The sequence below is a fragment of the Hermetia illucens genome, chromosome 3 (assembly GCF_905115235.1).
Source record: "Hermetia illucens chromosome 3, iHerIll2.2.curated.20191125, whole genome shotgun sequence".
In the NCBI taxonomy this organism is placed as follows: Eukaryota; Metazoa; Arthropoda; class Insecta; order Diptera; family Stratiomyidae; genus Hermetia; species Hermetia illucens.
In genome coordinates, this window is record NC_051851.1 from 57,561,381 (window position 1) to 57,567,639 (window position 6,259).

Sequence of the window (6,259 nt, forward strand, 5' to 3'; positions counted from 1 at the left end):
TAATCTGCTACACCTGGTCCATAGAGAGCACCCTCCGTTTCTTCAAAAAGTCTTGTAAGCCCGATTGTTGCTCTCTGGTTTCAATTCTGGCTCTTTTAGCGAGGTCGGTCGATCGTCGTTCGGACCGCCAAATTCGAGCTTCATTACGGCGGTCGATATAAACTTGACATATGTGACCAACTTGACATCCCATTGTCACCAGGATTTTAAGAAGGCCATTAAATCCTTCATTGAAAATAATTACAGCCTGAAAAGTGGCTATTTCTACGACTTTAGCCCCAGAATGAAGGTGTTTAGGAGGGAAAGTCCAGATCAATGCATTTAACGACTCATGGTTATTTTGGGTCTCCGCTCCTGAACATCTGTGCAAGAGATCATCTCGTGACAAATCTTCGTAGATTGGTTTGATGACTGTTTGAACATCTTCAGTCAAAGGTGCCTTCTCGTGGTGGAAACTATTCAGTTCTCCTTTAGCTTCCGCTATGCGCCGTTTGCACCATTTGCACCAACTGGCCTCGTCTGCTGGACAATTTTGATAGTTGCCCAAATTTCTTGCTTCATTCCTTCTATCGAATTTGCGTGTCGACGAATAGCTAACCCAAAAAATGTAGTGAGGTCGTTAATAACCTTATCAGTAAGTTTTCCAGCTCCTTTTCCACCAATGCCTTTATGATTCTTCTTTGCATTTCTAAGCCGCGTTCCCATTCTTTTCTCGACATGTCCTACGCATTCCTTTTTTACTACCACGTATATTTTATTATTTGCAGAAATACCGGAGAAAACTCCAGTAAAATCCAATATACAATATACAGAACTTGTCGCAATTGGAACATCCATGTTCATGCTTGCTAAAAGTTTCTTTGCTGATGTTGATGCGAAGTCCTTTTTCTTCTCTGATAAGTATCGATTCCCATGAAATACTCTTTTTTTATTGCGAGCATGACGTTGAACGTTAAAGCGATCTCCCTTCGTACGATCCATTTAAAAAAATCGCTGAACACACAAACAGCACAATACTTACAACAAAATATAACTGAGTATAGCTTAAAAGCCTTTCAGTGCTCACTTTAGACTGGATTATCCTTTTTATTCCAAACAGCAAATAAGTTTAGACAATTGATTGGTTTTCCATCTTTTTATATTTATACCTGTGTTGGAATTTATAAGGCTCAGGTAAAAAACTAACAGGTAAAAAAAGATTCGATGCTCTTTCTCATCGAGTACTCTATCCGCGGCTGCAAACTCCTTACCTGTTTAACACTGTAATATCGGACTCGGAATATTGGAAAATCCCTTTGCCCACATATTCTCCACTATATATAGATACAATTTATGCAAAAAAAAATTCGATTTAGGGAGGTATTCTCACTGATAAAAACGCAATAAGAAAATGGATTTTTTTCATAATGGCAAGTGAAGTTAATCCTTTAACAAAGACAATTCCGATGTGTGAAAACACACTTGAAACCGGAACCTAGGCGCTTTAGATATAAAAGGCTTAGTGTTTCCCTATGTGAGGAACGATGAGTGCATGACAGTTCCGTGTGTACATAGTTAAAAATTCAATTGCCTTCTATTTTTTAAAGCGCCATTTATGCAAATACTTTGATCTGGAAGGCACTGTATGGATGGTTTAGTAAGTAGTTAATAGGTAGTTGGTAGGTAGTTAACCGCATGCGCTTCACACTAGTTCGACATTATTAGCAAACGTGAAGAAGCTCATAACAGATAAAAACAAGTCAGTAAACCGGAAGCTAAACGATTCAAGTGTGAAAGGTTTTGTGTTTTGTTTATATAAGCATATATTATACTTTAATAGGATACTGACATTCAAAGTCGTAGAATACAGTAAGTATGTTAGTAATGGCGCAATTTCCACCGTACTTTATAGTATCGTACTCCATAATATGTTTTTTATTACTGCAAAATTTTGTAGTTCTAGGACAAACTAAAAAATATACTTATAATGAATATTGTAATATACTATCATTAACTTTATTTAAATAGGTATTCGTATCGAGAGTATTTTTAGGGCTATATACCATGTGCATGGACTACCATATTCTTTTCAAATATTTGTGTTTGATAGTTTCTGAGATCGGGTCGTTGAAGTAACTGACACTGTTCGGGCCCCCGCACTCTTCTTTGCAAGCAATGTCAAAACTAATATCGGCTTCGGCAATTACTAGTCGAGGCGCTTCATTTGATACCCCACACGACTACAGTCGGTGAAAAAAAAATGTACACCCCCTTTTGCATGTATGCGGACCCCCTTTAACTGAACGTGGAACTATGCCTTGTGCATGCAATGAAATTCACAAGTTCCACTTTTCTACCAAATTTCGTATTAACAGGAGTAAGCGTTTCTGGGATATAATGTGTGGCAGACCTACGGACGGACAGGTGGACGGACAGACAGATATAAACCGATTTTAATAAGGTTTTGTTGTAGACCTTGAAAAGAGCTGGTTAGAAGTAGATTCGTCATGAATGGAATCTTAATATTTAACTCGAATGTCAATTATTCTCGTTAATTATGATGTCGGCATGGCTTAAGATACAATAAATTCTCGCGAAGCTGACAAGTTTGAACTGTTATAACTTTAATTCTAAGAACCGGATTTACATGAAGTTTGGCAGTATTATGCACGAAATTATCCTTCATGCTGGTACAGAAACTAGTACTCCTAGGATGAACTTGAGGAGGGTTTCCAGTCAATATCTAAAAGTTGGTAATGTGCTATTAGTAAGTTTATTTGAGCAGAGATCATAATGGGATATATCATATGAGCTCATTACCCTGATTTTTTTTTCAGATTTTTGGGTTGGTTAGTTTTCGAAAATGAGTCCGGTCTCACTTTAAGTGTGCACATTTCGACCCCTTACTCAGAAATTTTACAATTTAGGTCAAAACAACAGTTCTGGAAAATACCAATCAATACTTTTCATTTAATGCCCCAAATGACTACATTAACTCAAAAAATGTTTACATCCCCCAATTTCAGGTATAGGGAGCCCCCTGTGAACTTGACATAATTTGATGTCACTCACTGTATGCGTGGGATTTTATAATTCCCATGTGTCCACCAAATTTCGTTCAGATCGGCATAGTCGCTTTGGAGAAAAGTACGTGTAAGGGACAGACAGTAAATCGATTTTAATAAGGTGGGGCACAAGTTTTGGTTTGATACATTGTCTAACCAGAATGGAGAAAGGCTCCACCGGTTTCTAAAAATCGCTCAGCCATGCATCAACCTGTCCCACTTCAGCTTAGATTTTTTCACGCCTGCTGAACCACCACCAAAAGCTCTACTACCAAACCCTATCTCCACCTCCACGGAGTGATTGATGGGAGTTCTTTCTTAATGGGAAACTGCAGACGCAGAAGAATGAAAGCGCCTAAAAACGGGACAAATTGTAGCAACTGGTCTTCCAGGTTGGTGGTTGGGTAGGGCTGACAACCGTACACGGAAAACCGATGTTACGAAGCCACAAAAGGAGCTTCGGACTTGATTGACTATACAACGACGAACCCGGCAATGACAATGGAATAACGATTTGGGCATTTTCTCATGGAACGTGCTGCTGAGCAGCTAGCCGATATCCTATCCCAATATAAGGTTGATGTAACAGCGTTGCAAGAGATGCGCTGGGCAGGGACCGCTTTCCTGGAGAAGAGCTACTACATCATGTATTATAGCTACCACCCAGTAACCCATATGTAGGTAGGAGTAGGTTTCTCACTCAGCCAAAAAATGAAACCTACTGTTATCGGCTTTGAAAATATCAGCGAACGGCTATGCTCTCTGCGTTTGCGAGGCAAATTTAGAAATATAAGCCTCATAAACGTTCACGCCCCTACAGAGGGAATTATAAAACAATGGTTTCTTTTATTAAAGAGTTAATGGTTCACGAACTTCAACACAAGTATAACACCTAACGGTTTAAGGGCGACACTCAACTCAAGATACACATCCATTACAAATCTCTGCAAAGGTAAGGCTCAATATAGAGCGGCGTGCGATATTTTCATCAGCAGGAGGAATTCCTTAAGGAAATTGATCCACAGTTTAATGAATCTCAGGCAAAAATCAAAAATTGTGTTTCGAATAACTCCTCATCTGATCTAGGCCTAAAAGAAGGGAAGGGTAGACTCCTATTCTGGCTCTCGGTCGTCAGTTGATATTAGTCCCTACTATTCAAGTCCACTTAAACAACAACTCTATGGCGTAAATCAGTCGCGCGAAATATACGAGAAACTGTGGAATATTTCTTTCGCAACTTCATTTTTCCCACTTTCTGCAAAACTAACAATGTTGTAATTGAATCTTATTGACTACGAAAAACATAAATTCCGTTTGGAATTTCTGATTATTAAAAGGTTAGCTTTAGCAGTATTCTAAGGTAAAGGATAGACTAATTTTGGCAACTTCAAGGAGAATTATTTAACAAATTTCCGGAAAGAATATTGTGGTGGTTATCAAAATACTCAACCCATCGCAAAATAGGTACTTCCAACAACCGTTTCGTTTTACACTGCTAATTAAATTATCCGCATCTGTTCCAAAAGGATATTTCTAACTGAGGAATTTGTCTATAAAATTGCGACGAATAGCAGGGGACGCACCAATGATGATATGTTGGCCATATTTATTATGGCCAGTTATGAGTGCCGGAGCAATTAAGTATTAAGTCAACATAGTCGAAGTGAAAGTGTACAAATAGAGGGCGCGGCGTTTTTTCATTTTTAATTTTAAACTTAATTAAAATGGGTTTACTGTCTGTCTGTTTGTCTGTATGTCACACGTGCTTTTCTCTGAAATTTCGTGGGAGGGTGGGGCCTGAGAACGATCACGCATATAGGGAGTTCACGCAAAAGGGGGATGTGCAATTTTTGTTTCACCAAATATAGTCATGTGGGGTATTAAATGAAAAGTCTCGATTAATAACTTCCAATGCCTTCCTCAGTACTAACATTTAATGCAAAATGGGCGAAAGCGGGGGTTGCAAAGCGATCCTTTCTTTCACGGACCCATTATCACGAAGCTACTACTATACTACATACCAATATCTGTTTAAATAAAGTTAATAAAAGTATATTACTAAAATTGTTTGTAATTGACTGTTGGACCCCTCTCATTTTATAATTATGAGATTGAAGTAATATAGGCTGTAATATATAGCACAATCCTACCAAGTTTGGTGGAAATCGCACTATTATAAACAAAGTTATAGTGGGTCAAAGTTATCGCTTTAGTGCGAATTATAAGACTTTGAATGTCATGTCATGTCACGAGAAAGCAAATATTGCGATATAAAATATGCATATACATTACGTGCTAGTTCCAAATGGAACAAATGTTCACTCAAATATTTTTATATAAGAAATACACAACATCTTTCATTCTTGTAGCGTCCAGCTTCCGGGTTCCTGACTTGTTAAAATTTACCTTGCGTCCATTTACAATCAGGAAATATCGAAGTTAATTTTGCCTCCATTCAAGGATAATTTAATATTTACTGGGAATTCTCAATGTAGATGAAAAGTGAACTAAATACTTAATGAAAATTTACGGCAGCTTCTTTTAACTTCATTAGTCGAAGAAGCAGGTCAACAGAAAGAAATAAATCTAGTTGTCCTTAGCCACAATGATCTGTAACAGATATCAGTCTCAGGAGTGATTCCGAGAAAAATATAGAGAAGAATACTCATTACCTCGCTTTTGAAAAACGGTGAATCAAGGAGGGTATTTACTAGATTATTATAGTATCTAACAAGCTTATTGAACTGCGTCTGGCAGTCAAAATGATTTTTCAATTATGATGGCAACTTTTAAGCACTGATGAAAAGAAAACTCATCCATGAGCTCACTTTACCTCATAGTGATAATAATTTCTATTTTGGTCAGATTAATAGTACTCTCTAAAACATAAATTTTCATAAGGTTATAGGAACTACCATTTTTATATATATTTGACCTGAAAATATTAAAAAAGGGGTAATTATCTCCAGGCCAGATAAGAAATAAAGCCACACGACCTTATACTTAAAATTAACCTAAACCTATATATGTACATGCTGTTTTTTTGGACGTGGAAGCTTTAAACTGGTAGGAGTGTTCTGTGATAGTTTATGGTTGTTTTGAGTTTAGTTTGGTTTGGCATTCATCATTAATGGACTCGAGCCGTAGGACGTTTCCAGGTTTTTCAAACATATTTGCAAAAACATGGTTCAATCCGAGAAATTTATCATGTGCAT